General features: G+C 36.5%; 1 protein-coding gene across 1 annotated transcript in view; it reads right to left on the reverse strand.

Annotated features, from left to right (window-relative positions):
- LOC108575932 overlaps positions 1-12702 on the reverse strand; it is a 33436-nt gene that overhangs the window by 20335 nt on the left and 399 nt on the right. The gene's annotated exons all lie outside the window — the stretch shown is intronic.

Below are 12702 nucleotides of genomic sequence, written 5' to 3' on the forward strand. Positions count from 1 at the left end.
AAAAGTTTGGAATCACCGAGCATTGCAATTTACACAAAAATTTTCAGAAAAAAGTCAGCGACTTTGAGAATTTTTTATCATTCGAATCAATTGATATGAGATAAATTGATAAATGTAGAATTGAGATAAACATCAAATCTATAAAAAATTAGCAGCAGATTTAATATTGATGAAAAGTGGGAGGTGATTCCAAACTTTTGGCCGGTAGTGTATATATAATACATCATACAAAACGTACAGTTTGCGTATTTAACACATGTTAGGTGTGCATAAGTGCAGGCATGCGTTGTATTATGTAAAAATGTAGAACCTTTACTGTTACATGTTTGTCAGATAGTTTATAAATGTAATACTTTGCGACAACGACAGTTGACAAAATATGATAAGTAAGTATAATAGTAATTTGACGAAACTAGCAACGCTATGGCAACTCTTGTGCAACTCTAGCAACTTAGACAACTTTTAAACTCTTCTCTATACGACACTGACCATCCCCATAACACCCTTCCTTTTCTAATTAATTCGAACCGTGTTATCCCTTTGCACTCCGTTGTCGCCGCCGTGGCGATATTATAAGTGGAACTAACAGCTCCATTGTCGCTGCTGCGGCGACATTGTAAGATATATTTTTAAGAAAAATTGAACGCCTACAAAGTATGTTCCGCAGAGGCGCACTCGACCATTGTAAATAGTCTCGGAATAGCTGGTAGCCCATAGTAAAAATGATTCAGAGTTTCTGGTAGGCCATATTAAAAATTGCTCGGAGTGCAAAGGGTTATAGGATGGTTGTCTGTAAATGGAAATTCAACCTTTTAGTATATAATATAAACTGAAGAAATGCAATTTGCAGCGATAACAAAGACTTGTTTGAAATTAAACATTCTACTACATAATAAATATAGATACATTTACAATTATAGATTCATGATATTTTTCCCCCCATATCTTTCCTGAACTTTTTCACGAGATGAAACGTATTCGCGTATATGATGTACGATTTTGGCTGTGACTCGCTGTAAACGATTGTATTTTCTGGACCAATTGTACGCCTATACGACCATACCCTTATACGTTAATAAATTGAGGTGAAAACAGGGTAACGACGTTCCTCACCCACCTCACTTTTCTTACTACTCATCCTCGAACCTCGACTTCGTGACCTCATTCCTGATTAACTCCGTCTCACTCTCGAACTCCGCCCTTGGTATACCAAACCCTTATAAATCCTAATCCTCAAGATATGAGCACATGTATTATACGTCCTTCCTCAAAAATTAGAGATCAGTCCTTTTACCGTTACTCACGCCGCTCCGTTAAACTACCGAATAATAGTCCGTTAACGATACTTATTGTACTTTGTCAACGTGTCTCCGTTTCATGGTACCTGTACCGTTGTCACTTATTAAACGATTAGTACACGGAAGACAACGGTATATTAGTAATTTTATAAAGACATAATGTTATATCGTTATTTTTATAGCTGGAATTAATAAGGGTTATGAAGATATTACTTTAATCTACCATGTCACCGAAAGAAAAACCGAAAAATACCGGTATTTATTTCGGTTTCGGTATTTACCCATTTCGGTACTATCAAGGACAGAAGGTCAAGGACAGAAATACATTTCGATGAAGTTTTCAACATGTGTATAATTGACATAGATCTACAGAACCTTTAGATCTACAGAATCTACAGGACCTTTACAATTTTCTTCGCGATTCCCACAAATTGCAATTTTTTCAAAAGTTTTTCTACACGTTATCTAGTAAATTGATCCTACTAACTTCTCAAAAAAAACTCAAGTCGTTTGGCCCAATTTTAAAGAAGTTACTCTATTTTGAAGATTGTCCACATATTTCTATCCTTGACTGTATATACTGGTTTCGGTATAGCTTTACTGACGTAACACGGGTATCAAAATCATACCGGTTTTAAGTCCCCGGTTATAGGAGGGTTGCTCGTATATCATTCACACCCCTGTCCGCTAAAAAGACTCTTCCTTCCACTTCTTTTCTTTCTCCAACCGCACACACACACGCCACTTAGGTTCTTCCCCCTACAAACAGCCGACGCGTCGGTGGACGAGCTCGTGCGTTGTCGAGGTCCTTCACAAAAGGGTCAGGTTTGCATCTCTAGCTTTCCCTTTTATGACCTTCTTTGCACTCCTTAGAATTACGCAGGCAGGAACATATTATGACACTACAAAAATGATAAAAAGACACCCATTTGGCCACTGTCAGGCAACATCCTGTAGTTTGCCTTTATTTCAATATTTCAGCGTAATATTAGTTACGAATGTTAGATTTATCAGTCAGTTAGATATAACAAAAATTAATCTAACGCTTTACTAGGAAGTATATATTACTTTTGTATACGTTCGGAGAAATCCATTTAGCCTTACCACCTCTGTTTAGTAAAGATCTAAATGTTTATGATAAGTGACAAAAGGCCCTTCGGTCCCAAGCGGGGTCGTAGACAATATTAGGGCGTTGCGTAGGAGCATTCTCAGTCCGTAGACAGTGCTCTTACCATCAAGTAGAAAAGCGAACCTTCCTTGTGTCTAATAAAAAGTTTATAGTTTAAAATAAGGATTATTAATTATTTAACAACCAATAACTCCCATAATCCAATAACGAAATATTAAATTTCAGTATGCAAAATAATGTTTATTATAATTTATAATTTATCATTGTATATCTGAAAAATTTCTACGTCAAGTCTGACTCGACATAGAATCGCAAAGGGTTAACCCCTTGATGATTTTTTTCCCGACTATGTTCTAAACATCAGCTATGTAAGAGTAAAGAATTACAAGGGCTTAAAACGACGGATATTAAAATGACGTTGGTTCGCCGGTCGATGGTTAGGTACGATAATAACGTGGGCCGCTGCCCTTTTTCCCGTTTTTATACGCTTCTTCGGCCGTTAGAGTCCTGCAAGCTGTAGGGTGCGGGTGCAGCCTGCGCTGCTCCTTGTCTAAGGCCCCCTGCGGCTCAGGTCCTGCGGTCGTTGCCTAAGCGCGTCGCACGGCACCTTACAGCTATTTACTGTTTTAGCACTGTTTTAGATAAGAAACGCTAATATATTATAGATTAATTAACTAATATAACTGATTTTGTCACATCTTAACCAAAATCTGTGCCACGAGTCTGACTTGTTGTTATAAAGCAAAGGATTAAGAATGTAAGCAAAAGTAATAGGAAGGATAGGAGGCGTTGCTTCAGCAGAATCATGGGAGCGAACGTGTTAATCTGTTAGATTAGTCACACGACGAAGAACATAGAGAACAAAAAAAAAAAGTAAAACAGAGATCAGACTTAAATTCTCTATGATGGTTAAATTAGCAGTTCATCTGGCGAGAACAAGTGTAATACTTACAGTAGATAAATCATTGGATATCAACGGTTCTCTTTACCATTTGCCAGGAGGCGCATAATTATTATACTAATTTTCCATCGAGATAGAACCGCTAATAGGAACGATCGTACAAAATAAGTAATAGCAATCATTAGAGAACCACGCGGCAGGCTTTTCTTCAACACGTTGCCTCGAACGATGAAGGGACAAACATGCGGATGGAGAAAGGCCAACGATCGACTTCGTACTCGGTGGAATCTCGTAATTTCCGAACATACACAATTATCTAATCGAAAGTCCCATTTTTATCATTTTTTTATATCGAATTATTCCCTCCTTTCTCTGGCCACCTGAGAATTCTATAAATTCCCCTCTGTATATTTGTTCTTCTATTGCACCTGAATCAACCTTTCCCGCCATCTTGTTGCAAACGAACTCGATTAAAATTCTCCCTTTCGAATGAACAGAAGCAAAAGTTTGCCGCGAAACTGTAAACACCATGAAAACATGTGTCAATCGTCATCATTATAAATGCAAGTATTAAGTTTGTGTCGAATTTTATAATTTAGATCAATATTTTCGGCAAACCTTTAAATTTGATAAGAGAAAATAACGTAAGCGCCTTGTCACTCCACAACTTTCTCCTTTTCCTTTTCTTTATAAGCCCATTATGTTTTTGCTATAGAATTTCCTTGGATTTTCGTTAAATTATTTTTCGCTTCTGTCACGAACTTATGAGATAACCTAATATATTACACGTAGATTTATCCAATTTAATCAGCACGTTGTGTATTTCTTTTATTGTATCTAAATCAAGCTTTTCCGTCATCTTATTACAAATACAGTGGACTCCCTCTTAACCTTTGGCTGAATAAACGAATCAGCCGGTTATTCCGAAAATATATGTCAAATATGATTTATAGCTTGTAAATAAGATTTAAGAAATACATGTACACTCTCGTTGATATCAAATTTATGAGTAGAAAAATATGCTTCTGCGTGTTTTTGTGTAAATTCGATTTCAACAGAATTGAACTTCTATAGTAAATATATAAATTTTAGACATATTACACCTTAATATTTATTTACTCAGCTTTTAATGCTCTCTTAATTTCCGGAAAGAAATATAGGGTATTCCATTTAAGAAAATCGTGGTGACCTTAAAAATATTCTGCATAAAATGTAGACCTGAAAGCATGCAACTTTTGTTACGTATAAGTACTATTTCGTATAGAAAAAAGTTTACGAGTAATTCCAGGTCGTCAAGTTAGATGATTTACCTTGTATATCTAATTGCATTAATTTATAAATATATGTATATATAAATTATTTACTAATTAATAATTATAAATTATATTTACATTTAAATTATTTATATAATTGAATGAAATTCTTTACACTTTCAGCTCCTTTTATTTCGTTTCAAAATTAAGTCTCGACTAATGTACTCATTCGTTCAATTGAAATTTCCTTTACGATAAAAGCTCTGGTCCACGAATCTGCTACACAACACAGAATGTGTCAATTATTTTCCTAACGAGCCTTCTAACGAAAATGTTTCCAATTAAAGCGAAACCGGATGAGAGGCTGTCTACTGTGAACTCGATGAAAATTTTCTTTCTAGAATAAATAGAAGCACAAAGTTTACCATGAACCTCTAAGTACAACGAAAACAGGTGTCATTTATCATAATTATAAGTGTAAGCAGGTTAAACGTAGATTTATCCTATTCACTCAACACGTCGTCCATTCTCAACTAAACATTGTTGCTTCTCCCACGTTCTTTCAGGCTTTCCTTCGTTCCAACTGATTTATAATCAGCGGCAATCAGATCCCAAACCAGCCACCGCTATCAGATACGAAGCAATTAATCAAAAAAGCCCGATCAAACCGGCCACGGTTGTAGATTTTACGCATGACACTGCTCCACTTAGATTAACCGGCTACTCTTAAGTCGCCAGAGGCTTACCGAGGCTCTGTCACGTTTCCTATTACACCAGTCGTTCGATTACTTTCTTTTAAGCGTGACTGCCGCATGAGCAACGATGAATGTGGTTTAATTAGATGCACAGCCAGCTGGAGCGCGATAAACCTTATCATTATGTTACCTAAATTGTAACAACAGATTCAACCACGATGCGACACGCAGTGATACGATTATGTAGTTCCGAAACTACTAAGGATATCCACTCCCGTTTATGAGTATTAGAACACTTATTGAATGTGAACTAAATCTAAACTGTCGTTAGAAAATTACGAAAATTGTTCAGTTTGGAATCTCGTAGTATAAGGAGCGCATATATCTTTATTGACATATTTTCACTTTAAAACCAGCATTAGATGACTTTGTGGGGTCTTTTTTGTGTTATCATCAAATGCATGTTTTCAAATCACATAAACTCCACTTGATCATGTTTTCTTACTTTTAATAACAGCGGAAATGAGGCACCCAGTACAGTATCCTGTATTAAATGCAGCACTTTACCATTGGTCTACAAGCATTTCAATGCTTCTTTTGTAATGATCATTAAAATTGATTGGAGAAATGGGCTCGTCGTTGAGATGAAAATTCCCATTCTTAAATTTTGCGAACCAACGCTGACAATTACTAACGTTTAGAACATCACTACAAAAGTATTAAAACACTTACTGAACGAGAACTAAATCTAAACAGTCGTTAGAAAATTATTTGAGATTCAAAGAAAAAATTATTCAGTTTGGAATCTCGTAGTATAAGGTGCACGTATACTTTTACCGACATATCGTCACTTTAATACTACCACTAGATAATTCACACTCCATTCACAAATTCTAAAAAAAGGCAATAATTAAATTTTCCTTTCCTCCGTTGCACTTCTTTCCCCAATTTTCATAAATTCGCATTTTCTGGACGAGTGTATCAGAAGTCGTATTTTCATTGCAACCAGTGGTGTACTAAAAGTAGGCAACTCTAGCAGTATTTGAAAGTATTAAAAGTGCATGTGTTTAAAATCAACTCCATGTTCAATGTTAACACTCGGTAATGAACTCGGTTGTTCCACCAATGAGTGTTACGATGCCCGGTTGTAGTATATAAGGTGACGATGCGATAGTAACTTTGGCGAAGGTATGTAATTTATATCATACAGTACCTACTTTCTCTACGAAAATAATAGGTGTCCCGATACTTGTGAACGTCAGTGTACATTGGATTATATTTGACAGAAATACGATTGATATTAACGCGTTCAAGAACGCCTTGAAATTCATTTCAAGTTCGACGGCTTGTTATGAAAAATATTTTCAAGAGGGGGATGTAATGAGGTAATCACGTCGATCCATCTGGATCTGCTCACCTGTTGGGAAAAACGACGAAACAGAGTATACACTTTCTAGATCGCTTCATTACGCATTTTCGATGTCCCATGCGATCCGAACGCGTTATTGCCAACCGATTGCATAGATCTACCATTTTTCTACTGTGTCATTCGTAGCGAATGATGTTTCATTCTCGTATACTATTCTGAGGAGTTTTATTCCGCACTATTGTTAGATATAATTGAAACATCGTTCAATTTTTCATTATTAATTTTCTTAACACAGTGTTCTTTACCAATTTTTCTAGAAACTGGTTGTATGTTGAGCATGTACCTATTCAACTGCAATTCGTTCGGTTGATAGTGTGTTAAGGTACGTTTTCATGACATTTGTCGTCGTGAAAACTAGAAGTCGCGTTATCATGATATTGAATTTCGTGTCGCATTTTTAATGTGATAAAATTAAAACAGTTTGATATTTAAGTGACATTTTAAAGGCAGTGTTACACATTGTGTGTTGTGAAAACTATATTCTCTTATTGTCGCGAGCGTGTTTGTAAGTAGAAAAACATGAAAGACGACCTAACCGGTTTTGATGCAATAATGTTTTTAAACGAGTATGAGAAACGTTCGTCTCTTTTGGTTCATCAAATTCATGTGCATACATCTTAAAGATAGATTAGTAAGAAATAAAGTTGATTTACTCTGTTGAATCCATTTTGGTACTAAAATTCTTTTTCCTCCATTTCCTGGTGATTCTATTGATTTTGCCTGAACAACTTCACTTGACGCCATGTGGTTTAAGAGCAACTAAATTTCGTGACAATTAAATTGCTTGAAAAAATCCGCAAAAAGAAAATGTCACAAAGTATCATGACAGCAAAAACCATGACTTTTACTGTCACATGAAAACGAGCCTTTATCAGATGAATTATTACTCTTAAGAACCGCTGGTTGAAAAAATGTGAAGGACCATTTAGAGAAAAAAATTGGTCTAAAGATCGTTCGAATGGTGTATAGCTACAATTTCATGTAAGGTAGCAAGAAATTGCAACAAACTTGATATTTCTTAACCATTTTTCTATGCAAACGCCTTTCAATTTAAGGCTTTTTTCTTCTTGTTAGTTTTTCTTCCTTTAGAAAGCTGTTGAAGATAGAGGAACGAATTGATCGAGCATGTGAACAGGAAATCTACAAGCGTGTTTTATCTTTAGAGTGTAATAATTTAGAGATCCGATGTATAACATCAATTTTCATACGTGTAATTTTACGGTTGCTTGGGTTGCTTTTTAACACCACGATGTAGCAATTTACATAAAATCGTGAGACACGAGTAAACATGCTCCTCCAAACAGATGGAACATTTTCGTTACAAATTCACGACACGTTTTACAATTTATACCGTTAACTACAAACATCTACGAGAAGCTTTGCACAATCGCCATTAATTGTGAGGGACGTCGATCGCCGGCCACTTGAAGAAAAGCGGCTGATTTTAATTTCAAATGAAGGTAAACGTCACGCGTTCCACTGTATCATCGTTTTCGATTGCCAAAAACTCCATTGTTAGTTCGCTTCCAACGAGCTACCTACTGTTCGATCTGCTGAATCATCCCATCCCAAGAAACTAATTACTATCACATATTTAACCGATTATTATTGTTTCTTTTCTTCGCGTGTGAGAAAAAAAAAATCACGAGAGAGCTCAATAATAATACTACATTCCATCGAATGCACAGCTTCGCTTAAAATGTTTCACTGCTCGATATAATCAGAAAAATACGCTCGATTACACGCTTCGATACAATTCTGCAACGCTTTGACTTTTTTCTGCTCGAAAAAAGCGTGAATTTATTCGAATTTGTTGGAGCAACCTTTGTGATTTTCACTGTTTGGGAAAAAATGGTGTAAAAAGTATATTGGCCATGAGTATGTTACAACGAGAAACATTTTTAGCGAAGAGGTGTGTATTTGTGACAATAAGTACGTGAAATCAAATTAATATCACTGACAGCTATATTGGCTCGGTTGTTAAAGTGTTAAGTTTCCACCCGTACAACCGCAGTTCGATTTTCTTCGTTTACTTTCCTTTAATTCGTTGTTATTTTTCTTCTAAATTTTCTAATTAAGAAATTCATCCAATATCTCCGGTTACCTGTATATCAAATAATTTTGAAGGATAGAAAGAAATATCGAAGTATTCCAATTGTTTAACGACGAAATAAATTCAAGCGGTGGAATTTCTCAGTGACTTCAACGCGTGTATGAGAAACGAATGAACCGTATACGGTCGAATAAAAAGTAATTGGGGGAGGGGTTTGTGGTTGCACAGTTGCAAAAAGTGTTGCAACTTTATTGACACAGAATTGCATATATCAACAGAAAAAAAAAAACAGTGGTATATTATAATTATAATGTAATTAGATTTCAAAAAACCCTAACCGCTTTAACAATTCATAATTTAATGAAAAAGTGGATTTATTGGAATGGTTACATTTCAGTAATTTAATAACTGCATAAGAAACACGGGATCTGTTTGCATTACTAGAAAAAGGAACAGAAACGGGGTGGGTGTGCATAGTTATAAAAAGTTACATGTCCACTTGCGAAGGGTTGTGCACTCGGTAAAAAGGAAAGAGCAAGTGTATTCCTTTCCCAAGCAAAAAGCCACATGTGTTTCTACATGTGGAAGTTGTTTATTGTTCTCTCAGGGAAGCGACAGCGTGCACTATCTTGAGAATATAGTGAATCAACTGCCATAAAATAGCTGCGTGCAAGCATTTTAATGGTCGGTAAGGCCACTATCTCGGGGATCATGCGCGCCGTTTAGCATGCATCAACTTGTATAACGCATATAGTGCGTCCTACGTGATAGTAGAAGACTTCTCCCGTGCCTATCTACAACAGACCGAAACGGTAAATGAAATCATTAGGGTACATTGACCCTTATGCTCGTATCAAGACGAATTATCTGGAAGATGCACGTACACCTTATGAAACATTATCAGAATTTTCCTGCACAACGCATCCCTATCGCGCAATTGCCGATTTACTGTTAAAAAGATTCGGCCCAAGAACGAGTAGGTACCGCGAGAGATTCTTGTCAATAGAAAGAGGTTCTCGGATATCCAAGTTAAAATTGACGTTGACTAGCATGTTTCACAGTATGTATACACCAGTGGAAGTTTCATTACCGTGATTACGTATTCAAGCGATTCAATAAGAAGAATAATTAAGAAATGAAAAAAAATCAAATGCCAGTCATAGATTACCGTTATAACAATCAAAGTGTCATACGATAATTCATTATATTCCAAACATCAAATCACACCGTTCCTCTCGCTGTTCATTGCGAAACGGAAACGGCTTGTCGTGCGGGCAGCTGCATTAGATTCCGATCTAACTGCCACTAATCCAGCCGCGTTTCCATAACGATAATTCATTATATTCCAAACATCAAATCACACCGTTCCTCTCGCTGTTCATTGCGAAACGGAAATGGCTTGTCGTGCGTGCAGCTGCATTAGATTCCGATCTAACTGCCACTAATCCAGCCGCGTTTCCATTCTGTTCGTCAATTATTTTCTAACGTGAAACACGTTCCTTCGGGTTTTGGCGTGGCTTGCCTGGATATGGCTCGCGTCAGGAAGCGTGACATTGAATGGTGCCCATAGCGGCTTCGAGGGAACTCTAAAACGGTGTAAAACGAAATGTTTAATTATTTAAGGTCTGTCATATACGTAACGCGTGGCTCGTAACAGGGCGTGTAATACGGCGATCGTGCAGCTGACGAAGATGGTAATGGAGGGAAACATACACCCCGTAAATAGTACTCATTATCGACTGGTAAAACGTGAAATCCGAAATCAGCGATATACCTACAACAACATTTGTTGTCAAGAATGCTCTGGTACATAGACACGCTAAAAAAAAAAAGGTGTACAGAAAAAGAAAAACGATCCAGTTGGTACGCATGCGCAGAACCTTTCACAGAGTGAGAGTGAGAGAGAGAAAGAGAGAGAAAGAAAGATAGATTTGCAAGATGTAATTTTTAAGCCGCGTTCCCCGGCGTTTACCCGTATGCAATTGAACTGAAAACGATTACCAGAAAATTGTAGGGGAAAACGTTACAAAGATGTGGGATAGAGGATGGTGATTATGCAACGCAGTATAGCAACATTATGGTAGTTCGATGAAATACGAGCACAGTGCGGAAAAAATAGAAACGAAACCTTTTCCTCATAGCATCACGGAGAACGTGGGAAACCTAACCTAATCTATCATCCACGTTATTTTATTCACTTAATACATATGTAAAAACTTAAAGATGATATTAATACGAAATGATATGATATCGCGTAACCTTTCATTCCGTCATGATTTTGTATATCTTTATCTACGTGTGTTAAATCGTTAGCTGTTAGAAGAGCATATAATTATTTTAATGTTCAACTATTACGGATACATCAACGTGACCCGTCTCCTATGTACATACGTATAACTAGTCTCGTTCTCCCTATCGATCGAGATTCGATCGCTCGAATTGTTCTTGCTAACTTCGCGACACTACGCAACGCCTATTTTGTTTTGATTGATAAAGTGAACGATTCTTCGCGATAGATAAATTTCACGATTCACGGTTATTTAGCCAGGTGTAAACATTAAATTATTAATAATTCCTGACTGCTCGGTGAAGTGCGTGAATAGAGGTGGAATTGCGTTCAGAACAAGACTATAATTAATGCGTGTCTTCACAATAACACTCTCTTGGCGTTACTTTCCTGTTTCCTGGCATCCTGATTGACCGCAATTTTCCAGCGGATCCTCTCCATTTCACGTAACATCTGTTATTACGTTCTACATGTTTTGTTAAGCCGATTAATAGGTAATTCCGTACCCTATCATTTCCGTGCGACTATTAACCATAATTTACCGAGTGCAACTCTCGTCTTTTCACGTTTAAAACGTTCTACAGATTGAAAAGTATAATTCGTAATTTTGTTTTTAAAGTAGGCAGAACTTTAGGAACGAATGGTGGTTAATTGTTCGCAGTTGTCCATCAATCACGTGATAACTAGTTTAGGTTAGGTTAGCCTATTTTTGACAGTGAAGTGTGAGTCCATTGTAGAATATGAAACAAGGACAAATAAGACTCATAAAATAAAAAAGAAAGATGTTTTATACAAAAATCTTAAAATTGCATTTATATTTATATTTTTGGTGTCAAATTTTTTCTCATTTCCCTCGATCTCCGCTGTAATATAAACTACAATGGAAATATTGTAAACGATCGTAAAAGAGGGCTGCAAGAGAAATACACCAGACAAAGGGAACTTTCTAAGTGGTACATCAGAAAGAAGAAATTAATTTGAATTTCACTTTCACTATTTAACTTCCATTTCGAGCGGTTCTACTTGTCCCCCGTCGTTTATTGCCATCGTATACTCGTGGATGCCCGATGATTAATGACGACCATGATTCATTAATATCTTTAAACAGAAATTAACTTACTCTACGGTTGAGTTGGTCCATTAAATACATTGTAAATACTCGATTACATCGCCGCGTATTCGGAATGTTATATACTTTAGCGGTTTGACGCACGGACAACAGGAAGTCATATTTCCTTGGATTGCATTAAAGATGATATTACGTATACATGTTCCTCATTTCTCTCTCTCTCTCTCTCTCTCTCTCTCTCTCTCTCTCTTTCTCTCGATTCGAGTATGCACGCGATTGAGGATGATTGATGTTCCATATTACGGGGGAACGTTCGTTTCCTTATTTTTAGCTGATCAGGACTGTGACTCGCTGGTGCGTTATTTTTAAACGTAAAATTCTATAAAAAGTGTAGCCTGAATAAATTTCCCATTACTTCTTTCAAATTTCATGTACAGTTTAAAAAGATCTTGGCAATGTTAGTCTATACAAAAGACCTTCGCCAAATCTTACACGTACATTTCCAATGTAAATTATCATAATTAACTCTGACATGGCACACTATTTTTTTTTTTCACCTATCTAATGTTACACTGGGATCCTTCGGAT

This window comes from Habropoda laboriosa, unplaced genomic scaffold (assembly GCF_001263275.1).
Source record: "Habropoda laboriosa isolate 0110345459 unplaced genomic scaffold, ASM126327v1 scaffold336, whole genome shotgun sequence".
NCBI classification, from domain to species: Eukaryota; Metazoa; Arthropoda; class Insecta; order Hymenoptera; family Apidae; genus Habropoda; species Habropoda laboriosa.